Below are 27,110 nucleotides of genomic sequence, written 5' to 3' on the forward strand. Positions count from 1 at the left end.
CACCATGAACACCTCTGCCAAGCTGCCCCCGGCCCGTACGGCTCGTGTGAGAACCATCACCGCTGCTGTGTGCTGGGAATGCCTCAAGCAACCGATTTACCAGAGTTGCTTGTTTATTAGCCAATATTAGGTCAAGGTTCTCCTGTGGCATGATGTTTTGTAATTTGCCTTTATAGCGTGGATCCAGGATGCTGGCCAACCAGTAGTCGTCATCGTTCATCATTTTGGCAACGCGGGGGTCCCTTTTTAGGATCCGCAAGGCATAATCTGACATATGGGCCAATGTTCCCGGTGTCAATGATGCACTGCGAGTGCTGGTTGGAGGAGCACTTTCTGGCAAATCCACATCCCTCCAGTCACGCACAAACCCTGTACCAGACCTTGCCACGCCAACATTTTCACTTGCCCCACGAGATGCATCCTCCTCCCCTAAGTAATCATCCCCATCATCATCCTCCTCCTCCTCTTCTTCCTCCACCTCGTCCAGGAGAGGTCCCTGAGCAGACAATGGCTGAATGTCATCAAGGATTCCCTCCTCCTCTTCCTCCTCATCAACATTGGCTGCAGACGCCTGCTCCTTAAGGTGCGTCAAAGTTTGCATGAGCAGACGCATAAGTGGGGTGCTCATGCTTAGGATGGCGTCGTCTCCGCTTGCCAGCCATGTGCATTCCTCAAAACACTGAAGGACTTTACAGACGTCTTTCAGCTTCGACCACTGCACACCTGTCAACTCCATGTCTGCTCTCAAAGTGCCTGGCCGTGTATCCTCCCACAAATGCATTATGGCCTGCCTCTGCTTGCACAGCCGCTCCACCATGTGCAGGGTGGAGTTCCACCTTGTTGCAATGTCGATAATGAGGCGGTGGTTGGGAAGGTGGAGCAATCACTGCAGCTTCTGCATACGAACGGAGTGTACAGGCGACCGGCGGATGTGCACGCACAGTCTTCGCACCTTCTGAAGCAGGGCTGTTAACTCCGGATAATTTTTGAGGAAGCACTGCACCACCAGGTTCAAGGTATGAGCCAAGCAAGGTATGTGGCTGAGTTTTGAAAGGGCTATGGCTGCCACAAAATTACGGCCATTATCACTAACTACCTTGCCTGCCTCAAGATGTACACTGCCCAGCCATGACTCAGTTTGTTGCTTCAAGTACTCGGCCAGCACCTCGGCGGTGTGTCTGTCACCCAAACACATCATCTGCAGCACAGCCTGCTGACGCTTTCCACTATCTGCTCGATAGGGGGACACCTTGTGTGCAACAGTGGCAGCTGCAGATGGAGTGCTCGTACGACTGTGCTCTGTGGACGAGCTTTCGCTTCTTGAGGAGGAGGAGGAGGAGGGTCGAGCGCCTACAGCCAACTGTTTCCTATACCGTGGTCTAAGCAGCACTGTCCCACCACCGCTGTCCCCTGTGGACCCTGCATCCACCACATTAACCCAGTGCGCAGTGATGGACACGTAACGGCCCTGGCCATGCCGACTGGACCATGCATCAGTTGTGAGGTGCACCTTTCCACTCACTGACTGCTTGAGTGCATGGACAATGCGGTCTTTTACATGATGGTGGAGGGCTGGGATGGCTTTGCGAGAGAAGAAGTGGCGACTGGGTAGGTCATAGCGTGGTACTGCATAGGCCATGAGTTCGCGGAAAGCTGCGCTTTCCACCAACCGATAGGGCATCATCTCAAACGAGATTAGTTTGGCAATGTGGGCGTTCAAACCCAGTGTACGCGGATGAGAGACTGAGTACTTTCTTGACCTACTCATAGTGTCAGGGAGGGTGAGCTGGACTTTGAGAGCTGCATATGGTGGAAGTAGCGGTGGACAGGGCGGACTGAGAGAGGGTTGATGATGGTGATGGAGTTGGTGTTCTTTCTGATGGCCTAGATTCGGTATTTCATTGATATAACAGTGGGATTCTCTGACTGCTGTGGCCTTGCAACGACACCTCAACATTTGCTGCTGTGCTAACCGGTGGGCTTACAGTGGGGGAAACAATGTAGCGTTGCTGTCTACCTTCTTTGTGATCAGTTGCACATGTGGCACTTGAGGTTTGGTGTTGTGTCCACGCTTGCAAGTGCATGCTGGTTAAATGTCTAAGCATGCAACTGGTATTCAAATTTTTCAGATTTTTCCCTCGGCTAAAGGTCTTTGCGCACTTCTTACAGATAACCTTGGCCTGATCATGAGGATTTTGTTCAAAAAAGTGCCACACTGCACTCTTCCTACTTTGGCAGACATTTTGCGGCCTAGCACGCTGTGATGTTTTGACCCTCTGGACAAGCTGTCCAGCAACTCTTTTGATTTTTGGAACCTGTCTTTGGAGTGCTCCGGGCCTGCCAGATAACAGCTGTTGCGATGTCGATGTCTGCTGTGGATGCTCCTCATCTGAGCTATTGGAAGCAGCACCCTCTTCCCCCAATGGATGCCAATCTGGGTCAACAACTGGGTCATCCATCACTTCCTCTTCAATGTCATGTGCACCTTCCTCTGTGTCACCGTGTATGGTGGTATAGTGTGCGGGAAGGGGCACCTGAGTCTCATCAGGGTCAGAATCTGGCTCTGTACACTGCGAGGACAATGTAGTGCTCTGAGTGAATGTACCAGCAGAATCATCTATCAGCGGCTGTGCATCAGTGCTCTCCATGTCAGATTCATCTTGGCCTGGGTAATTCACCATTTGACTTGATAATCCAGGCATGGTATGTGAAAACAGCTCCATGGAGTAATCAGTAGTATGGCCTGCGTCATCCTTCAATCTTGGTTGGGGTGAAGGACACAAGGAAAGGTGTGGTTCATGAACATGAGCCTCCAATGACGACTCAGTGCTTTTATTTTTTACAACTTCAGAAGAGGAGGCGATAGAGCTGGAGGCTGAGTCAGCAATGTAAGACAAAACTTTTTCCTGAAGCTCTGGCTTTAAAAGCAGTTTGCCAACTCCTAGAAAACTAAGCCTTTGAGGCCTTGTGGAGCCAGACGATGACGCAGGCTCAACACCTCCCGCATTCGGTCCTATTTTGCTTTTGCCACTACCATCAGATCCACCACCAACACCATCATTACCAGCTGACAACCCCTGCCCAATTCCACGGCCTCTTCCACCAGCCTTCCTCATTTTTGGTAGAAATGTAGACAAAATCCAACAAACTATATAGTAATGTAAAACAAGGTACAAGGTGTGTATAGGACAGGGGAGATTTTGAATTTCTGCAGACACTTGTGGACACTGGACACTTTTGGATTGTGTGAGGCCCACTGAATATCAGAGCGCTATGTCACAGGCTCAATGGCACAGGTGTGAAAAAAGTGACTACAGGATAAGGGAGATTTTGAATTTCTGCACACACTAGTGGACACTGGACACTTTTGGATTGTGTGAGGCCCACTGAATATCAGAGCGCTATGTCACAGGCTCGATGGCACAGGTGTGAAAAATGTCACTAGAGGATAAGGGAGATTTTGAATTTCTGCACACACTAGTGGACACTGGACACTTTTGGATTGTTTGAGGCCCACTGAATATCAGAGCGCTATGTCACAGGCTCGATGGCACAGGTGTGAAAAATGTCACTAGAGGATAAGGGAGATTTTGAATTTCTGCACACACTAGTGGACACTGGACACTTTTGGATTGTGTGAGGCCCACTGAATATCAGAGCACTATGTCACAGGCTCGATGGCACAGGTGTGAAAAATGTCACTAGAGGATAACGGAGATTTTGAATTTCTGCACACACTAGTGGACACTGGACACTTTTGGATTGTGTGAGGCCCACTGAATATCAGAGCGCTATGTCACAGGCTCGATGGCACAGGTGTGAAAAATGTCACTAGAGGATAAGGGAGATTTTGAATTTCTGCACACACTAGTGGACACTGGACACTTTTGGATTGTGTGAGGCCCACTGAATATCAGAGCGCTATGTCACAGGCTCGATGGCACAGGTGTGAAAAATGTCACTAGAGGATAACGGAGATTTTGAATTTCTGCACACACTAGTGGACACTGGACACTTTTGGATTGTGTGAGGCCCACTGAATATCAGAGCGCTATGTCACAGGCTCGATGGCACAGGTGTGAAAAATGTCACTAGAGGATAAGGGAGATTTTGAATTTCTGCACACACTAGTGGACACTGGACACTTTTGGATTGTGTGAGGCCCACTGAATATCAGAGCGCTATGTCACAGGCAGAAATTGGCTAGTGTATCACAAACTACAAGGTGTATGTAGAATTGGGCAGAATAGGAATCTCCCTAGAGTGTAGGTCTGTAAGAACGGAACAAGTCCTCCACTTATCCTTCCACAGTGACACACAGATAGCTTCACTGTGGCTGTGATAACAGCCGTTACACGGTACTGTGTGAGGAGCGTACACCGCTGTATGGTGTGAAAAAATGCACGCTCAGTACCTCAGCAGGACAAAAAAAAAATTGGGATTGCTTTTAAAAAAGCAGTTTGCAGAGCAGTGGGTAAACAGCAATGCAGCTGTCAGGAAGCCTTAGAAGGCAGCCTAACAACCAACACCGCTGATCCACCACAATATAGCCTCCCCTTGCACTGCACACACAGTGACTGGTGTGTTGTACAGGCAAAATCGCTAGCAGCAGAAGCAGTTTTTTTTTCTTCTTCCCTGCCTAACGCTCTCCCTACAGAATCAGCAACCTCTCCCTATGCTAAGATCGGCAGAAGTAAGATGGCGGTCGGCGTGCACGCCCTTTTATAACCCCTGTGACGCCCACCAAAGCAAGCCAATCACTTGCATGCCCTTCTGAAAGATGGTGGTGACCCCTGCCTATGTCATCACATTGCCCACAGTGTCCGTGGATCCTGATTGGCTGAAAAAGAGCGCAAAACAAACTTTTGAAACGCGACTTTGGCGCGTAAGTCGCCGACCTCGTGGCCGACCTCATCCTAGGGTCGGGTTTCGTTTCATGAAACCCGACTTTGCCAAAAGTCTGGGACTTTTGAAATTTTTCGACCCTTTTCGCTCAACTCTAGTCAGGAGGATAATTCCTGGGTCTCTGTCTCTGGTATTCATGCCGAAAGATTGGTGCATGCCTTTCATCGGGCTCACCCGGATCGCCCTGGTGGCATGGATGAGGGTTTGGTGACCCCTCCTCAAGGGGGAGGTACTGTTGTGAGATCATTTTTCCCTTCACTATTGAGGTCTGATGAACTCCCTCCTCTGGTGAAGGAAGTTAGTGAGGCTGATTATCAGACACCTGGGCAGCTAGATGATGACTGGGTGGCTGGAATTGAGGACTGGATATAAGGCTGCCGACGCCCTTCTTCCTGGCTGGTGATTTTCCTGCTGGATTCTTGGAGACCTGTCTGATTCCTGCATCTCAAAGCTAAGTTTTTCTGCTCTGCTTTGTACTCTTCAGTTTGTTTTTGTTTTGCCTTGTTTTTTGGGAGTTCTGCCTTCCCCGGCCGGGGGTGAGCTGAATTCCATTTTTGTCTCTGATCTTTTGATCTTTTGCTCTGTCTTCAGAATATACCTGAGTGCTGATATAGTCTTTGAAGCCTAGCGACTTCAGGGCCTGTTTTTCCTATCAGTCGGTTGGCTCATTTTTATAGGGTTTTTGCGGATGGCAGACAGCAGCTTTCCTATCCTGTCCTATGTAGTTAGCTTGGGCCCCATCATTTGCTCATCCTATCTTTCTATCTGTGTTAGTGTTTTCATCTTGCTTCACCGTCATTATATGTTGGGGCTGCCTATTGCTTTGGGGTCTGCTCTGGGGCAGTTTAGTTTTTCCCCTTTCTGTCTTTAGGCTATCTAGTTCTCCGGCTGTGATCGAGGGGTCTAGGGCACCGTAGGAACCCCCCATGGCTACTGCTAGTTGTTGTGGATAGGTTCAGGGGTCTGCAATCCGATAGCTGCCAACCTCTCTGGTTTTTCTGGTCTTAGCTGGTATTTTGTTTTTTCCTCCTTCGGTGACTCATCATAACACTGGTCCAAACTGTGTTCTCTCCCAAGCTGCTAGAAGAGGCGGAAGCATGAAGGCTTTGGGAAATACCATCTGTTAGGAGTCAGGTTTCTGCGGTCGCTATGCAGGAATCCAGACCCTCACATTCTGCAGCCTCCTGCTCTTTATCCACTGCAGAAGAGATTGCAGAGGAGATTGCCTTGCAGCAAATCTCTCCTGAGGCTGAGTCCTTCTGTCCTCTTACTGAGCATGCTCATGGGATCGGGAGTCATGTGCTCAGGTCCTGCTCCAAGTCTCATTTGTCCATGTCAGAGATCTGGAGGCGTGCGGAAGGTCCCGGCTGCTATAAAAGGCGCGCATGGCTGTTCCGCTATGCGCTAGTATAGACCATACTTGCTGCTGTGTGAATGACGATGAATGCATAATTCTGGTGAATGACTCATTTGAAACCCCTACCCTTTGATATTACGCTTGTGTGAGGGATTGAGTTCAGTACCAGCGCCAGCGCACCTCTGCTTCATTGTCCACAGCTGCTAGCGTCCGACATTGCGCTTGCGTCTAGCATTGTCGTTTAGCGGCAGTGTCCATGCCGCGCTGCAGTAGCAGCCCACTTAAGCCTTCACGGCTGCGACGCTACACACACGGTAGGTCTAGAAGGACTTAGTACCGCCATCTTTGGCTATTCCTGTGACCTTATACCGTGTGTGTAACTAATCTGAGCACTGTGACTTTAACAGGCTCAGCCCTATTGTATTTGTTTATGTTCATAGGCATCTCTGTGATTTAACAGAGATTGCTCTGTGCACTTGGGTGACGGTTAACACTGTGCACTATACTGCCATATTGCTTCTGCCACCAATTAGCAGCGGTTATATCACCTACTGCACGGTGGACCCCGAGCGGCGAACGCACTTTATTAGTTTTTTATTTAGTGTGTTCCGCCGTTCCTAACACCATCTTTAGAAGAGCGAGAGCAGGATGTGAAGCGCAGAGATTGCACACGCAGCACAATCTTTAACTAAGTAGCCAGAAACCGGCCAGGACTGCACGGTGGCCAGTAACCTAGGCAAAGACCTGGATATTATAAAATTAAAAATCCCTCCAGTTTTGAGGACGATTAGGATTTTTTACAAGGGGAGAATTGCAAAGTTTCTTGTTTTTACAGACACTTTGCAATTACCCATTTAAGCAATTTTACCGTAATCATGCATAAGAAATAGAATTAAAAAAGAATGTATGTATTGTGGTAGATCAGCTCGGCTGCACACAAAGGAAATCAATGGAACACTGCGCCTTTAACCCCTTCGCGATGCAGCCCTTTTTGGTTTTGGGGTTTCTGATTTTCGTTCCCCTTCTTCCAAGAGCCATAACTTTTTTATTTTTCCATCAATATGGCCATGTGAGGGCTTGTTTTTTTGTGGGACAAGTTGTACATTTGAACAACACCATTGGTTTTAGCATGTTGTGTACTCAAAAATGGGAAAAAAAATTCCAAGTGTGGGGAAATTGCAAAAAAAGTGCAATTCTACAAATGCTTTTTTTTTTTTTTTTTTTACCACGTTCACCAAATGCTAAAACTAACCTGACATTATGATTCTCCAGGTCATTACGAGTTCATAGACATCAAACATGCATTGGTTTTTTTTCTATTTAAGTGGTGAAAAAAAAATCCAAAGTTTGTTAGAAAGAACAAAAAAATTGCGTCATTTTCCGATACCCGTAGCATCTCCATTTTTCGTGATCTCGGTTTCGTTGAGAGCTTATATTTTGCACGCCGAGCTGATGTTTTTAATAATACCATGTTGGTGCAGATACGTTCATATCATCACCCGTTATTGCATTTTAATGCAATGTTGTGGCAACCAAAAAAAGCAATTCTGGCGTTTTGAATTTTGTTCTTGTTATACCATTAATTAGTGATCGGGTTAATCCTTTTTTTATATTGATAGATCGGGTGATTCTGAACTCTGCGATACCAAATATGTGTATGTGTATATGTGACTTTTTTATTGCTTAATTTTAAAATGGGTCGAAAGGGGGGTGATTTGAACTTTTATTTAATTTATAAAAGCAAATTTTTTTTTACTTTTGACATGCTTCAATAGTCTTCAAGGAAGACTAAAAGCTGCCATAACCTGATCGGCTCTGCTACATGATCAGATCACCTGTATGTAGCAGAATTGCTGACTTGCTATGAGCACCGACCACTGGGTGGCGCTCATAGCAATCTGGAATTGACAACCATAGGGGTCTCCTGGAGACCCCAGATTGTCATGTCGACCCATCGGTGACCTGCGATCACATGTCGGGGGTCACCGATGGGTGGATTTCCAGCTCCATTGCCAGCAACGCACGTTAAATGCCGCTGTCACAGTTTGACAGTGGCATTTAATGGGTTAACAGCCACGGGTGGATCACGATTCCACCCATGACTGTTCCGGGCACATGTCAGCATGTGCTAGAAAAGGTGTGGGCTCAGAGCCTGAGCCCACATCAAAGGGGGAGACACATTATGCACAGTACTAGTATGGCGTATGTCGTGAAGGGTTAAGGATGCACTTGACTTATTAGTACAGCATAAACCAAGGTCTTAAGCACAAAAATAAATATGACCCTTTGGGTAAAACAGCAACACAAAACAAAACTGTAGCACGTTGTGCAGTCCTTTCACATAGTGGGAGTCAGCCCACTCAGGGTTAACAATGTCCTTACATAAACACTTTATGCACAAACACTGTCCTGCAGTCTTCCTCTCCAGGCCCTCAACAGCCCAGACTAACTCTGGAACTCAGCTATTTAAAGCCAGACCATGTGACTTTTCATCCTGTGACTGATCACATGATCCTGACATCACACAGGTCTTGTAAAGGAGATACGTGGACCCCCCTCCCTCCCACTCTTTTGAGGTCCACTAAAACCTGCCAATAATAAAACTTTCAATCAAATGACCCAACACATAGTGTGATGACGGAAACGATTCTGGTTTTACATCACTGACGCCATCATGCGCAGTGACACGTATCTCCCCTCCATCACTTCACCAGTGACCCTGTCACATTATGTACATATTTATTCTTTTTTAAAATATACATTTTTATATGTATATTTGTGCTCAAAAGTTTACATACCCTGGCAGAATTTTTGCTTTCTTGGCCTTTTTTCAGAGAATATGAATGATTAACACCAAAACTTTTTCTCCACTCATGGTTAGTGGTAGGGTGAAGCCATTTATTGTCAAACTACTGTGTTTCCTCTTTTTAAATTATAATGACAATCCAAAGCATCCAAATGACCCTGATCAAAAGTTTACATACTCTGGTGATTTTGGCCCGATAGCATGCACAAAAGTTGATACAAATGGGTTTGTATGGTTACTAAAGGTGACATCCTCACCTGTGACCTGTTTGGTTACAATCAGTGTGTGTGCATAAAAGGTGAATGAGTTTCTGGGATCAAGACAGACTCTTGCATCTTTCATCCAGCCACTGACGTTTCTGGATTGTGAGTCATGAGGAAAGCAAAAGATTTGTCAACGGATATACGGGAAAAGGTAATTGAACTGTATAAAACAGGAAAGGGATACAAAAAGATATCCAAGGAATTGATAATGCCAGTCAGCAGAGATCAAACTGTGATTAACAAATGGAAAATCAGGGGATCTGTAAAAACAAAACAATGGTCAGGTAGACCAACAAAAATTTAATCCACAACTGCCAGGAAAATTGTTTGGGATGCAAAGAAAAACCCACAAATAACATCAGCTGAAATACTGGACTTTCTGAAAACTAGCGATGTGGCTCTTTCAGGATGCACAATAACGAGGCACTTGAAGAAAAATGGGCTGCATGGTCAGGTCACCAGAAGAAAGCCATTACGGCACAAATGCCATAAAGTATCTCACCTACAATATGTAAAACAGCACAGAAACAAGCCTCAAAACTTCTGGAACAAGGTAATTTTGAGTGATGACACCAACATTGAACTTTTTGGCCACAACCATAAATGTTACATTTGGAGAGAGGTTGTAAAGTACAGAGGTGGATCGCTGATGGTTTGGGGATGTGTGAGCTTCAAAGCACAGGAAACTTGGTCAAAGTTGAAGGAAAGATGAATGCAGCACGTTATCAGCAAATACTGGAGGCAAATTTACAATCATCCGCTCGGAAGCTGCGCATGGGATGTACTTGGATGGTCCAACATGACAATGATCCAAAACACAAGGCAAAGTTGACCTGTTATTGGCTAAAGCAGAACAAAGGGAAGGTTCTGGAGTGGCCATCTCAATCTCCTGATCTCAATACCATTGAGCCACTCTGGGGAGATCTCAAGTGCTCAGTACATGCTAGACAGCCCAGAAATTAACAGGAACTGGAGGCTTTTTGCATAGAAGAGTGGGCAGTTTTACCATTTGAGAAAATAAAGAACCTCATCCACAAATACAACAAAAGACTTCAAGCTGTCATTGATGTTAGAGGGGGCAATACATGGTATTAACCCCTGATGTACCTAAACAGTGGAAACCCCCCACAAGTAACCCCATTTTGGAAACTAGACCCCCCAAGGAACTTTTCTAGATATGTGTTTAGAACTTTGAACCCACAAGGGCTTCACAGAGGTTTATAACGTACAGCCGTACAATTAAAAAATCATATTTTTTCCACAAAAAGATCTTTTCACCCCCAATTTGTATTTTCCCAAGGGTAACAGGACCCTAAAACTTATTGTGCAATTTGTCCTGAGTACGCTGATACCCCATATGTGGGTGTAAACGACTATTTGGGCACATGGCAGAGCTCGGAAGGGAAGCAGCGCCAATTGACATTTTTAGCTGGAATTGAGATCGGACACCATGTCGCGTTTGGATAGCCTCTTATGTGCCAAAACAATGGAAACCCCCACAAATGACACCATTTTGGAAACTAGACCCCCCAAGGAACTTATCTAGCTGTGTGGTGAGAACTTTGAACCCCAAAGGGCTTCACAGAAATTTATAACGTACAGCCATCCAATTAAAAAATCATATTTTTTCCACAAAAATGATCTTTTCACCCTCAATTTTTATTTTTCCAAGGGTAACAGGACCACAAAATTTATTGTGCAATTTGTCCTGAGTATGCTGATACCCCATATGTGGGGGTGAACCACTATTTGGGCGTATGGCAAAGCTCGGAAGGGAAGCAGCGCCATTTGACTTTTTTGGCTGGAATTGGGATTGGATGCCATGCCGCGTTTGGAAAGCCCCTGATGTGCCTAAACAGTGGAAACCCCCTACAAATTACACCATTTTGGAAACTAGACCCCGCAAGGAACTTATCTCCATGTGTGGTGAGCACTTTGAACCCCCAAGGGCTTCACAGAAGTTTATAACGCCCGGGCATGAAAATAAAAAAATCATATTTTTCCACAAATATGATCTTTTAGTCCCCATTTTTTTTATTTTCCCAAGGGTAACAGGAGAAATTGGACCCCAAAAGTTGTTGTCCAATTTGTCCTGAGTACGCTGATATCCCATATGTGGGAGAAAACTACTGTATGGGCACGCGTCGGGGCTCGGAAGGGAAGTAGTGACGTTTTGGAATGCAGACTTTGATGGAATGCTCTGTGGGTGTCATGTTGCCTTTGGAGAGCCCCTGATGTACCTAAACAGTGGAAACCCCCCACAAGTGACCCCATTTTGGAAACTAGACCTCCTAAGCAACTTATCTAGATGTGTGATGAGCACTTTGAACCCCCCCAGTACTTCACAGAAGTTTATAACGCCCGGACGTGAAAATAAAAAATCATATTTTTCCACAAACATGATCTTTTAGTCCCCAATTTTTTTATTTTCCCAAGGGTAACAGAAATTGGACCCCAAAAGTTGTTGTCCAATTTGTCTTGAGTACGCTGATACCCTATATGTGGGAGAAAACTACTGTATAGGGACACGTCGGGGCTCGGAAGGGAAGTAGTGACGTTTTGGAATGCAGACTTTGATGGAATGGTCTGCGGGTGTCATGTTGCGTTTGGAGAGCCTCTGATGTGCCTAAACTGTTGAAACTCCCCACAAGTGACCCCATTTTGGAAACTAGACCCCCCTCGGAATGTATCTAGATGTGTGGTGTGCACTTTGAACCCCCAAGTGCTTCATAGAAGTTTATAACGCCCGGACGTGAAAATAAAAAAATCATATTTTTTTCCACAAAAATGATATTTTTGCCCCCAATTTTTTATTTTCCTAAAGGTAACAGGAGAAATTGGACTGCAAAAGTTGTTTTGCAATTTGTCCTGAGTAGGCTGATACCCCATATGTGGGAGTAAAACACTGTTTGGGCACATGGCAGAGCTTGGAAGGGAAGGAGCACCATTTGACTTTTTCAACGCAGAATTGGCTGAAATTGAGATCAGACGCCATGTTGCGTTTGGAGAGCACCTGATGTGCCCAAAAAGTGGAAACCCCCCAATTCTAACTCCAACCCTAACCCCAACACACCCCTAACCCTAATCTCAGCCCTAACCCTAGCCCTAACCCTAGCCTTAACCCTAGCTCTAACCCTAGCCCTAACCCTAATGGGAAAATGGAAATAAATACATTTTTTTATTTTATTATTTTTCCCTAACTAAGGGGGTGATAACGGGGGGTTTGATTTACTATTTATAGCGGGTTTTTATTTTTGGCAGCTGTCACACTCTAAAAGATGCTTTTTATTGTAAAAATAGTTTTTGCATCACCACATTTTGAGAGCTATAATTTTTCCGTATTTTGATCCACCGAGTCATGTGAGGTCTTATTTTTTGCGGGACGAGTTGACATTTTTATTGGTACCATTTTCGGGCGCGTGACATATTTTGATTGCTTTTAATTCCGATTTTTTTGTACGCAGAATGAACAAAAACCAGCATTTCAAGAATTTATTTTGGGGGGTGCGTTTACACAGTTCTGCGTGCGGTAAAATTGATAAGGCAGTTTTATTCTTTGGGTCAGTACGATTACAGCGATACCTCATTTATGTTGTTTTTTTATGTTTTGGCGCTTTTATGCAATGAACACAATTTTATATAAAAAATAATTAATTTTGCATCGCTTTATTCTGCGAGTTATAACTTTTTTATTTTTTCGCTGATGATGCTGTATGGTTGCTCGCTTTTTGCAGGACAAGATGACGTTTTCAGTGGTACCATGGTTATTTATATCCGTCTTTTTGATCGCACGTTATTGCACTTTTTGTTCGGCGGTGTGATAATAAAGCCTTATTTTTTTGTTTGTTTTTTATTTTTATTTTTTAAGGGGTGCGCTAAGGGGGTTAACTAATGGGACAGTTTTATAGGGCGGGTCGTTACAGACGCGGCGATACCAAATATGTGTGCTTTGTTTTTTTTTATTTCCAAAAAATGAATTTATTAGGGAATATTTTTTTTTTAATTTATTTAGCGATTTTTTATAAATTATTTTTACACTTTTTTTTTCCTTTTAACTTTATTACATTGTCCCAGGGGGGACATCACTGTCATGTGACAGATCGCTGATCTGTCACATCACAGATCGCTGTGACAGATCAGCGATCTGTCACAGGTAGTGGAGAAGGCTTCCTCGTGTCTGCACTTTGCAGGCACTGAGGAAGCCGGCTCCCTGCATCGCGCTGCTCCGGGGGTCTCAGGGAAGCACGGAGGGAGCCCCCTCCCTGCCGATGCTTCCCTAAACCCCCGGTAAACTGCGATCGTGTTTGATCGCAGTGTGCCAGGGGTTAACGTGTCGGAGGCGGTCCGTGACCGCCCCTGACACATAGTGCCAGGTGTCAGCTGTGATAATCAGCTGACACCCGGCCGCGATCAGCAGCGCTCACCACGTGAGTGCCGCTGATCGCTATGACGTACTATCCCATCCCTGGGAATTATGTCCCAGGGCACATGGATGGGATAGTACATCATATGGCAGAAAGGGGTAAAGAAATGGGGTATGTGAACTTTTGATCAGGGTCATTTGGATGTCTTGGGTTGTCATTATGATTTAAAAAGAGAAATCACAGTAGTTTGACTTTAAATGGATTCATCTAACTGTGGCGCCCCTGAGGCTCAGTCACCACAGAGGTACTGCACCTTCTCCTAAGGTGTGGTGCCCCACCATCTGGGTAAGTTGGGAACTCCTTTCAACACTCCAACACTCGCCCCCACACAACAGGGTAGTTCTGCACATCACATTGAGGTCATCTCTTCTATATATTATGAGCACCTCTGGTGGTTCCCTGCATGGAACACTGGATGTGCTGGGAGGTGGGTGGAGTTTAGACCCATATAAAAGGTTGGGAAGGTTTACAATTACAAGTCAGTCTCAAGGTCAGTCTGACGGGAGGTCAGTCTGGGGTGAGTCCCAGAGGAGGAGAAGGACAGTCAGTCAGGAGAGTCTGAGGACGGGTCCGAGAAGAAGGAGTGCTGCAGCTGCCTCAGTGACCTGAGCCAGCTGGCACGGGAAAGGGAATAGAATGAGAGATATGTAGAACTGTAACCTAAGCAACCATCAGAAGGAGAGACAAGTGTGGAACGAAGGAGTAGAGAACAGAGAGGAGACATGGGTTGGAAGAGGAACCCTGCCTATAGGTTCTCAGCGCAAGGCCGGGGCCCGGTCCCCGAGGTTGTATGGACACTTATGGTTCTGCAGCAGACACCAGTGGAGTAGTTGGCTGTAAATGCATTACTCCCATCCAAGACTTGAGGCACAACAGCAACACAGATAGAGAGCCGGGAGTGAGGCGTCCACGAAGCAGGCTACAGCTGTCTGCCGTGCAAGTAAAGTTCTAGGAACATCTAGTTAGGAGGCATCCCACTGTTACTAAGTACTGGAGTGCTTCACACCACAAGGCGCATTGGAGGAGTCATTCAGGAAAGGTACATGTTGGCGGAGTGTTGGAGAGGAGAGCCTCGACTTGCCCAGGAGGTTGATTGAGTCTTTACCCCGGAGGACACGGCACGGAGGCAGGCACCAGTGTGTGCCAAGAACTGTGAGTAAAGCTTTGAAGCTGCAAGCTCTGGTGTCCTTCATTCATTCATCGCTAACACCTTCAGCACCGCTACATCTGGGTACCAGCATCCACTCCATCCTGCACTTCTCCAGATCCATTGCACCTACACTGCCCTAGGACTACAGCTCCACCTGTGGGGAGCTACACCATCTTTGCTGCACCACATCATCAGTCCCAGTGGATCTGCATGCAGCGTCGGCTTAACACCTCCCTTGCTGAACACCACAGGTGGCGTCACGAACTATTCCATTAACCACAAACACCACCCTTGATTTGGGTGCCCAGGGCCACGGACCGGGTCACCGCCGCTGTGACACATCCCCCTGACACTGGCCCGGTACCGAGTACCCCACAGCCCTGGGAGGGCGACCCAGAACCACTAAACAATAGTGGAGAAAAAGTTTTGGTGTTATCATTCTTATTCTCTGAAAAAAGGCCAAGAAAGCAAAAATTCTGCCTGGTATGTAAACTTTTGAGCACAACTGTATATATTGATTAATATTTTTTTTATTCTTTGTTAAATACATGATTATGAGGGAATACCATGAGAAGTAAATAACAGGCATTATATGTTATGGATGGAAATATATAGTGTCATAAAGACAATGCAAAGCTGTATATTAGAGTTGAGCGAAACAGGTCGGTCATATTCAAAAGTCGGCGACTTTCACTGAAGTTGGGCTTCATGAAACGAAACCCGACCATAGCGTGAGGTCGGCCATGAGGTCGGCGACCAGAGCACCAAAGTCGCGTTTCAAAAGATGCTTCCAGCGCCCTTTTTCAGCCAATGATGGAGGGCGCACACTGTGGGCAACGTGATGACATAGGCATCGGTCACCACCATCTTTGAGAAGGGCATGCAAGTGATTGGCTGGCTTTGTGTGGCATCACAGGGGCTATAAAAGGGTGTGAACGCCGACCGACATCTTACTTCTGCTGATCTTACAGTAGCATTAGGGAGAGGTTGCTGGCTGCTGATTCAGAATAAGGGAGAGCGTTAGGCAGGGAAGAAGAACCGAAAAACTGCTTCTGCTGTTATCGATTTCCACTTACAACACAACACTTTGTGTGCAGTGACAGGGGAGGCTCTATTTTGGTGCATCAGCTCTGTTGGTTACTAGGCTGCCTTATAAGGCTCCCTGATAGCTGCATTGCTGTTTGCACACTGCTGTGCAAACTGCTTTTTAAAAGCAAAAATACTTTTCTTCCTCTTTTCTGCACAGTTGCCAAGCGTTCATTTTTCCACCCTTTTGTTTGTGCAGCAGTCCTGCTTATTAGGCTGCCTGCGTCCATACTTGGACTTAGAGCATCATTGTCAGCGTCCTCAAATCTCTAGTGAGATCCAAATTCTAAACAATCCTATAGACACCCTCCACCTTGTCATACACCATTCAATTTCAGCCTGTTACATTGAGGTGTAATCTCTACTGGGCCTGAGACAATAGTTCAGCGTCCTCAAATCTATAGTGAGATTCAAATTCTCACCAATCCTATAGATACCCTCCACCTTGTCATACACCATCCAATTTCAGCCTGTTACATTGAGGTATAATCTCTCCTGGGCCTGAGACAATAGTTCAGCGTCCTCAAATCTATAGTGAGATTCAAATTCTCACCAATCCTATAGACACCGTCCACCTTGTCATACACCATCCAATTTCAGCCTGTTACATTGAGGTGTAATCTCTCCTGGGCCAGCGACAATAGTTCAGCGTCCTCAAATCTATAGTGAGATTCAAATTCTCACCAATCCTATAGACACCCTCCACCTTGTCAAACACCATCCAATTTCAGCCTGTTACATTGAGGTGTAATCTCTACTGGGCCTGAGACAATAGTTCAGCGTGCTCAAATCTATAGTGAGATTCAAATTCTCACCAATCCTATAGACACCGTCCACCTTGTCATACACCATCCAATTTCAGCCTGTTACATTGAGGTGTAATCTCTCCTGGGCCTGAGACAATAGTTCAGCGTCCTCAAATCTATAGTGAGACTCAAATTATCACCAATCCTATATACACCCTCCACCTTGTGATACACCATCCAATATCAGCCTGTTACATTGAGGTGTAATCTCTCCTGGGCCTGAGACAATAGTTCAGCTTCCTCAAATCTTTAGTGAGATTTAAATTCTCACCAATCCTATAGACACCCTCCACCTTGTCATGCACCATCCAATTTCAGCCTGTTACATTGAGGTGTAATCTCTCCCGGGCCTGAGACAATAGTTCTGTGTCCTCAAATCTGTAGTGAGATTTCAAATTCTCACCAATAGTAGATACACCTTCTACCTTGTTTTACAGTACCATATAGCTGGTGGGATTTTGGGTACATTTTCCCAAAAATGAGGAAGCATGGTGGAAGACGCCATGGAAGTGGGCAGGGGTTGCCAGCTGGTCCCTATGGTGGTGGTGGTGTTGCATCTGTTGCTAATGGCAAAAGCACAATAGCACCTAAGGCAGGAGGTGTTGAGCCTGCGTCATCGTCTGGCTCCACAAGGCCTCGAAGGCTCTCTTTTCTGGGAGTAGGTAAACCACTTTTAAAGCCGGAGCTTGAGGAACAAGTTTTGGCTTACATTGCTGACACAGCCTCCAGCTCTCTCGCCTCCTCTTCTGAAGTTTCAAAAAATAAAAGCACTGAGTCGTCAGTGGAGGCTCCTGGTCAAGAACAACACCTTTCCTTGTGTCCTTCACACCTACCAAAAGTGAAGGATGTGGCAGGCCACACTACCGATTACTCCATGGAGCTCTTTTCACATACCATGCCTGGGTTAGCAAGTCAAATCGTGAATTCCCCAGTCCAAGATTAATCTGACATGGAGTGCACTGATGCACAGCCACTGCTAGATTGGCATCCATTGGGTGAAGAGGGTGCCGCTGCCAATAGCTCAGAAGAGGAGGAGGAGGATCCGCAGCAGGCAGCAACACCGCAACAGATGTTATCTGGCATGACCGTAGCAGTCCAAAAACGTGTTACAAAAACCAAAAGGGTTGTAGGACAGCTTGGCCAGATGGTCAAATTATCACAGCGCGCAAGGTCTCAAAATGTCTTCCATAGTAGGAAGAGTGCAGTGTGGCACTTTTTTTAACAAAATCCTAATGATCAGGCAAAAGTTATCTGTAAGAAGTGCGCAAAGATCTTTAGCCGAGGGAAAAATCTGAGAAATTTGAATACCGGTTGCATGCTAAGACATTTAACCACCATGAACTTGCAAGCGTGGACGGACTACCTAACCTCACGTACCACAAGTGCACCTGCTCCGAATGAAGGTAGTCAGCAACGCTACATCGCTTCCCCACTGTAAGCCCACCAGTTAGCACACCACCAGCAGCAAATGTCGAGGTGTCGTCGCAAGGGCAAAGCAGTCATGGAATCAAAATGTTATTGCTACGAAAGACTGAATCTAGGCCATCAGCAACACCACCAACACCATCACCATCACCAACCCTCTCTCAGTCCTCCATGTCCACCGCTAGTTCCACCATATACAGCTCTCAAGTCCAGCTCACCCTACCAGAGACTCTGAGTAGGAGAAGAAAGTACTCATCCTCTCATCCGCGTACACTGGCTTTGAACACCCACATTGCCAAACTAATCTCATTAGAGATGATGCCCTACCGGTTGGTTGAAAGCAAAGCTTTCCGTGAGCTCATGGCCTACGCAGTACTACGCTATGACCTACCCAGTCAGCACTTCTTTTCATGAAAAGCCATCCCAGCCCTCCACGTGCATGTGAAAGACCGCATTGTCCATGCACTCAAGCAATCAGTGAGTGGAAAGGTGCACCTCATAACAGATGCATGGTCCAGTAGGCATGGCCAGGACCGTTACATGTCCATCACTGTGCACTGGGTTAATGTGGTGGATGCAGGGTCCACAGGGGATAGCGGTGGTGGGACAGTGCTGCCTAGCCCACGGTATAGTAAACAGTTGGCTGTAGGCGTTCGACCCTCCTCCTCCTCCTCCAGAAGCGAAAGCTCGTCCACAGAGCGCAGTCACATGAGCACTCCATCTGCAGCTGCCAGTGTTGCACACGAGTTGTCCCACTATCGAACAGCTAGTGGTAAGCGTCAGCAGGCTGTGTTGAAGATGATGTGTTTGGGCGACAACAGACACACCGCTGAGGTACTGGCCGACTACTTGCAGCAACAAACTGAGCCATGGCTGGGCAGTCTACATCTTGAGGCAGGCAAGGTAGTTAGTGATAATGGCCAGAATTTTGTGACAGCCATAGCCCTTTCAAAACTCAGACACATACCTTGCCTGGCTCACACCTTGAACCTAGTGGTGCAGTGCTTCCTCAATACTTAAATTATCCGGAGTTAACACCCCTGCTCCATAAGGTGTGAAGACTGTGCTCGCACATCCGCCGGTCGCCCGTACACTCCAATCATATGCAGAAGCTGCAGCGATTGCTCCACTTTCCCAAGCACCGCCTAATTATCGACGTTGCAACAAGGTGGAACTCCACCCTGCACATGGTTCAGAGGCTGTGCGAACAGAGGCAGGCTGTAATTCATTTGTGGGAGGATACACGGGCAGGCAGTTTGCAGGCAGACATGGAGTTGTCTGGTGTACAGTGGTCGAAGCTGAAAGACCTCTGTAAAGTCCTTCAGTGTTTTGAGGAATGCACACGGCTGGTAAGCGCAGACGACACCACCATAAGCATGAGCATCCCACTTATGCATCTGCTCATGCAAACTTTGATGCACATTAAGGAGCAGGCGTCTGCAGCCGAAGAGGAGGAGGAAAGCCTTGATGACAGTCAGCCATTGTCTGCTCAGGGAAGTCTCGTGGATGAGGTGGAGGAAGAAGAGGAAGAGGAGGAGGAGGATGATGGGGATGATTATTTTGGGAAGGAGGATGCTTCTCAGGGGGCAAGAAAAAATGTTGGCGTGGCAAGGTCAGGTACAGGGTTTGTGCATGACTGGAGGGATGTTGATTTGCTAGAAAGTGCTCTTCCACCCAGCACTCGCATGGCATCATTGACACCTCAAACATTGGCACACATGTCTGATTATGCCTTGCAGATCCTAAAAAGGGACCCCCGCATTGCCAAAATGATGAACTATGACGACTACTGGGTGGCCAGCATCCTGGATCCACGCTATAAAGGCAAATTCCAAAACATCATGCCACAGGACAACCTAGAGCTAATATTGGCTAACAAACAAGCAACTCTGGTAAACCGTTTGTTTGAGGCATTCCCAGCACACAGCGGCGGTGATGTTTTTCCAACGAGCCGTAGGGGGCAACATGGAAGAGGTGTTCGTGGTGCACACAGCCGAAGTGGCGTTGGACACAGGGGTTTCATGACCGTGTTGTAGACTGATTTTTCAAGTACCGCTCACACGACTGGTAATACTGCATCGATCGAAAGTGACAGGAGACAGCAGTTGTCAACTATGATAACAAACTACTTCTCCTCCCATATCGATGTTCTCCCTCACCGGTCATTCCCTTTGACTATTGGGCCTGTAAACTTGACACCTGGCCTGAATTGGCACAATAGTTGGGTCGCCCTCCCAGGGCTGTGGGGTACTCGGTACCGGGCCAGTGTCAGGGGGTTGTGTCACAGCAGCGGTGACCCAGTCCGTGGCCCTGGGCGCCCAATATCAAGGGCAGATGATGTTTGTAATGTAGTTTTATGGAAAGTTCGTGAAGCCACCTGTGGTATTTGGCAAGTAAGATGTTAGCCAACGCTGCATGCAGATCCTCTGGGGCTGATGGTGTGTTGCAGCTTAGATGGTGTAGCTCCCCACACGTGAAGCTGTAGTCCCAGGGCAGTGTAGGTGCAATGGATGAGGAGAGGCGCAGACGGGTATAGATGTTGTTACCCAGATGTAGCGGAGCTGAAGGTGATAGTTACGAATGAATGGAGGAGACCAGAGCTTGCAGTTTCAAAGTTTTACTCACAGTTCGTAGTGCACACAGGTGCCCGCTTCAGTACCGTGTCCTCCTGGGCAGAGGCCCAGCCAACCTCCAGGCGAGACAGGACTCTCCCTGCCAGCACCCCACCAACATGTGCCTTTCCTGAACGACTCCTCTATTGCGCCTTTTAGTGTGAAGAACTCCAGTACCATGGTTCCCTGAAGTTCCTCCTGTCAGATGTTCCTAACAATTCTACTTGTATGACAGACAGCTGTAGCCTGCTTCAGGGACTCCCTTCTCCTGAATCCCGGCTCTCTATTCGTTTGCTGTTGTGTCCCAAGTCTTTGATGGGAGTAGTGCATTTACAGCCAACTACTCCACTGGCATCTGCTGCAGAACCATAAGTGTTCATACAACCTCGGGGACCAGGCCCCAGCCTTGCGCTGAGAACCTATAGGCAGGGTTCCTATCCAACCCACTCCTCCTCTCTGTTCTCTCTCCTCTTCGTTCCGTACTTGTCTTTCTCTCTCTTATGGAAATGCAAGTTACAGTTCTACGTCTCTCCTTTTCCTTCCTTTCCCATGCCAGCTGGCTCAGGTCACTGAGGCAGCTGCAGCACTCCTTCCTCCATCGCTTCTTCCAGGGATCCCCCACTCCTCACTGAGTGGCTTCCTACTCCGCCGACCTTCTGTCAGACTGAACTGAACTGTGTCAGATGGCCCCCTAAGGGAATGACTCCTAAATCCTATTTTTCCCCTTCTTTTATACTAACTCCACCGACCTCCCAGCACATCTCGTGTTGCGAAGCAAGGATCCACGAAAGGTGCTCTGCTACCCACTAAGCATTGAGCTGCAATCTGGTCCTCTGCTGAACTATCCTGTGTGTGGGATGCAGGTGTTGGAGTTTGGCAAGGAGTTCCAACCTTACCTGGATGGTGGGACACTACACCTTAGGAGAAGGTGCAGTACCTCTGTGGTGACTGAGCCTCAGGGGCGCCACATATGCCTTACAGGAGCTCGCTTGCCCTGCTGCTAGTGTGTTATCTGAACGAGTCTTCAGTGCTGCTGGATCAATCCTGACAGAAAAAAGGACCCGTCTGTCGACCCAAAATGTTGATGATCTAGCCTTCATTAAAATGAACCATGCATGGGTTTCAAAGGATTTTGTCCCACCCTCCACTGCTGACACGTAGGCTGCCAGAAAAATGGCTTGCTTTTGTCCTCCTCTTCCGCGGACTTCTCCAATTACTCCATTTGCAGCTGCTGAATGTCCAACATCAACATATGCCATTTTTTCCACCTCCCTAACTGGGCTGCCTCCCCCCACAGGGCAGGGGTCACCAACTGGTGCACGCACCCGTGCAAGTGCCGTTGCCCTGGACAGGTGGGTAGACACACTCTTTGGCAACGGCACTGGCACAAGGTCCCTCATAGTAGAATCAAGTGTCTCTGAAGGTGGGGGTGCACACCCACCGTCAGACACACCGGTGTACTATGAGGGGCCCTGTGCCAGTACCGCCGCCCACGAGTGGGCCCCCCTGCTTGCTCAGGGCACCAGCACTTGCAATACTTACCTCTCCCTACTCCACCACTGTGTAGTCTGGCCTGTTAAATACTTCACTGGGACTGCCAATACAAATTTGGTGAAATGATAGATGATGGTTAAGACGTAGCTATGCCCTGTCCTGCTGGGCTCTATCGTCAGATGATCAATGGCTTCCATTTGTTATGGACATCGACTCACAATGAGATGCAGTGGTGGTTTATCATCAGCTTTCATGATTTTCCAACTCACAGTCATGTGACTTTCCTGCCCACATTTTTAAATGTGTCCTCTCATGCCAATCCAATAGAATCACCTACGGCCTGTGGCTTGTGTCTTTTGCACGCCAAAGTTACTTGACAGATCATGATAGGCAATGAGGACAATGTCTACATCTGTCCCTGTGATCACAATTTGATGGAGATGAGTAACGGTGATGGGTTCCACGGTACTGCGATACAGCAAACCTTTCTTCACAAGAGCTGTTTTCACTGTCTCCACAGACAAAGTAATTGAGGGTCAGCATCGCCTCTGAGAATTCTCCCGGGAGTTTTTACCGTGATTAGTAATTCTAAAATTTCTGCAATCAGTCGACTTTCTGTTTCTACTTGTATCCATCTCGTTTCCTCTTGCGGAGAGTCTGGACTGTCTTACTGAGACTGAAATATATATGAAGATTGAAAAATACCCCAACATTGTATACTGGTGTACGCTTCGAATACATAACCCTTTTTCTACTTTTTAGATTCTTATCTAATCCATACTGAGGCTGTGAGTGTCTTTGTCGGACTCCGGAAATATACACGCAGATTTTTAATGTTATGCTATATATACCTGCTATCCAGTGATACTGTACCCTTTCTCAACTTTCTACAATCACGTCGAATCGATACTGGGCCTGAGACCCTCTGAGACTGCCTCCTGATATATAGACATAGGTTTTTCATGTGTAAACTATGCTACATATATACCTGTTATCGGGTGATACTGTACCCTTTCTCAACTTTCTACAATCTTTTCGAATCCATACTGGGCCTAAGAACATCTGAGTCTGCCTCCTGATTAGAGATGAGCGGTGTTCGAGTCGACCTGATCGCCAAGTTAAAATTCCAGCTGTTTTGGGCGGTGTTCGAGCCGTTCGTCGAACTCGAACACTTTGCTTAAAATTCGGCTGTTCGTGGTTCTGTTCGAGAACGGTTCGTTCACCAAAAGTGTAACTTCATTTTCACATCAATAATGGTTTCCAATGTTAATAGACTGTTTCATGGCATAGTAGCAATGTGTGGTAGCAAGTACACCTGTCAAGGAGCTACACCGTGTGTGTTTCTAATTATTTTTTACCGCATCTTGTCCAGAAAATCCTTTTGGGCCTTGTAGCACTGTCTGCTACTCAGCAGAGGAGCCCACCAGTGAACCAAGCTATGCCACCTCTTTATGTAAGAACTGCGTGCTACTCAGCATAGGAGCCCAGCTGTTAAGCAAGCTACAGCACCTGTGATTTGGACACTTATTTTTTTCATTTTTCCTGGAATGCCGGTTAGGCCTAATTCTGGAATTCCAGTTGACCTGCACTTACTGGGAAATCTTCGTTCGCGGGGAAGAATTGTAATCACAGATCCCCATCACTAACGGGGTTCAGCGGGTTATCTGCACCTGTAAGCGACACACGCTGGACCTTTCAGTGTAGCGCGCATGCAGCCCCGGACATGTAAGGGCATGACAGACCTGTTATTGATCGATCTCGCATGCCAGAGCCTCGCGTGTCCCTCTAGTAAGCTTGACGCGTACCGCGGGGGCATGCCGGAGTCTCGTTCGTTAACGGAATTAAGCTGACAAATCGCTAGCACAACTAAAAACGGACATCCACCACCACCCACAGAATCAACAAAGCTTACAATCTGTCAATCTTTTCTGTAGTTGGCATGGTTGAGGTTTCCCGGGTGGAGTCGAATTAAGCCGCAGGCTCCACTCCGGGTGGTGCCCTTCTGGACATTTCTGTAAGGTTCAGCTTTGCAACCATACTGCCCCCGGAAACCAAACACTTTGCCTTCATGGACGCTGTTCGGAGGTTCGTGGGAATAACGCCGCCCGATCAGCAGTTGGCCTAATTTATGGCGGGAAGTCCGACGGTATATGATTGTCTTTGATTTCAGATTTTTACTGTTTTTTGGTATTTTACATTTTTATTCCAGCCTTTTTTGACTTCATAAGGGCATGACATGCCTATATCTGTGTCTTCTCCTCCTCCTTTTACTCCTCCACCTCTTTTCTATATGTAGTTGCCGCTTTCCAAATGTTATTTTTGCATTCTGAGCATTTTGTCTGCTTTGGGACACCTTTTAACCCTCCGTCAGGCGCAATAGATCTGACAGGCACACAGTAATTAGTTTCACTTCTCTCTCCTTGCCCACTTATCAGAAAACCCCACCCCTCCTAGTTATCTCCTGACTCTACAGGCTCTGTGAAACCTGATATCACAGTGACTCAGCAAACCTTCTAGTGAGCAGATATCAATACTTTGGCTTCTCAGGCACATTGCGCCTGATTTCAACACAAATTGAAAGGTTAGTATTTTCTTTTTTTATTCATCACGATTGTGTATTTAGCTTGTTTTATGAAGGATTAATGCTAAGTTAGTGTACATAAGTACTGTTTTCTTAGACAAAAGGAGGGTGGCTTCTAAGGCACATTGCGCCCTAACACATACTCTTTCTCTCTTGCTTCAGATTTTCTGCTGCAATGGCCAGAAAACAGTATGATTCATCTAAACCCCTTCATTTAGAAGAAATGAAGATTTTTTTGTTAGAAGATGATGAGGAAGAACCAGCAGTAACTGAGGATTTAGAGGAATCTAGTGACATTTCATCTGAAGATGAGGTAGCAGAATGTAACACTGATTCTGGAACAGAGCAGGATGGTGATGACACTGATACAGAGGAAACAGACACAGATCTAGCTTATTATTTGGGCAAAGATAAAAATACAAAGGACGTCCCAAGGACGTTCCAGAACAAACACCGACTCTACCACCTTCTAAAAGACGCAGTTGTACTACCTGCTCATTTGTATCTGGTTTCAGAAGGCTTTCTAAATATGACTGCAAAATATGTAAAGAATCAATCTGCCTTTCCCATGCAACTTTCGTCTGCCAGCCTTGCTTTTCTAAGTGTACCTGTGCTGCTTCTGCTGCAATTGAAACCACTGAAGATGAGTAGAAAATAATTAAGTAACATCTAAGTGCAATATCCTTTAAGTTTTTTTCCATAATTTTATATTTAAGCAATAGTTAAGTAAAGATAACTGGAGCCTATTTGGCGGTACTACCGAAAAGTGGTACTTTTAGTTTTAATAAGTTTATGGTTAATAAATGTTTTTTTTTGCATCTGATTTGGTGTAATCTCTTTTAATACATTCCTATGAAGGTCACTGACTACTTCTATAGTCCTGAAATTGAAATATGTAGCTACTATAGGTGGTTTTCTGACCTGTGCTTGTCAGGCACATTGCGCATGAACTGAGGAGAATCTATATTGCGCCTGACGGAGGGTTAAGGTGTTTTGTAATTGTTTTCTATGTGTTTGTATGTGTTTGTGTTTTCCTGCCATTGTTTTCAATGGTGTTCGACGTTGTTCGTTGAACGTTCGACAAACATTCGACGAACCTGCCTCGTGTTCGACGAACCAAAACGAACTGGAACACTAGCGGGGTGGCTCAACACTACTCCTGAATATATAGACGTACATTTTTAATGTTTAAACTATGCAATATATACCTGGTATCTGGTGATACTGTACCCTTTCTGCCAAGAAGTCCTCCTCCACCCATCACTCTAAGTGTATCATTGACACTTGGAACATTGTCCCACATGTGTGATTATTTCTTGCGGATCTTCTTGTTATATTGTGGTGTGATCCATCCTGAGTGTGTGACAGTCTGTGGGTTACTCCTGCAATTTAGATGTACATTTAAAAATTACCCCAACACTAGTGTATACAGCTCTACGCTTGTGATACATTACCCATTTACTGCTTTTTATATTCTGGTCTAATCCAAACTGACCAAGTGAGAGTTATTTTCTGACTGTGAAAATAAATACTGAGATAGACAACAATGACCCCTACTGTTGTGAGTTCATTTTCCCCTTCACTACTGAGGTCCGAGGAGCTCCCTCTTCTGGTAAAGAAAGGTAGTGAGCCTGATTATCAAACACCTGAGTCTGATGATGATGACTGGCTGAGTGGAGTTACTGACTGGATATAAGGCTGCCGACTCCCTTCTGCCCTGCGGGTGATTTCTCTGTGGGATCCTTGGAGACCAGTCTGAATTCCTGCTCTTCTAAAGCTAAGTTTTCTGCTCAGCTTTTTGCATTTGTGCTTGACTTTGTTTTGCTTTGTTTTTCTGGATTTCTGCCATTCCCTGCCTGGGTGTGCTGAAGGAATTCTGAAAATACCTGAGTGCTGATTTAGTTTTTGAAGCCTAGCTGCTTCAGGGTCTTTTTCCATATCAGCTTGTTGGCTTTATCTTTGATAGGGTTTTGGCAGATTGCAGACAGCAACCTTCCTTTCCTTTTCTGTTTAGTTAGCTTGGGCCCCATCGTTTGCTCAGCCTATCTTTCTATCTGTGTGAGTGTTTTTTCATCTTGCTTCACCGTCATTATATGTTGGGGGCTGCCTTTTACTTTGGGGTCTGCTCTGGGGCAGTTTAGATTTCCTTTTCTGTCTTTAGGCTATTTAGCTCTCTGGCTGTGATTGAGGGGTCTAGGGCA

This window comes from Dendrobates tinctorius, unplaced genomic scaffold, assembly GCF_039654945.1.
Source record: "Dendrobates tinctorius isolate UK_male_01 unplaced genomic scaffold, ASM3965494v1 ptg000001l, whole genome shotgun sequence".
NCBI lineage: Eukaryota > Metazoa > Chordata > Amphibia > Anura > Dendrobatidae > Dendrobates > Dendrobates tinctorius.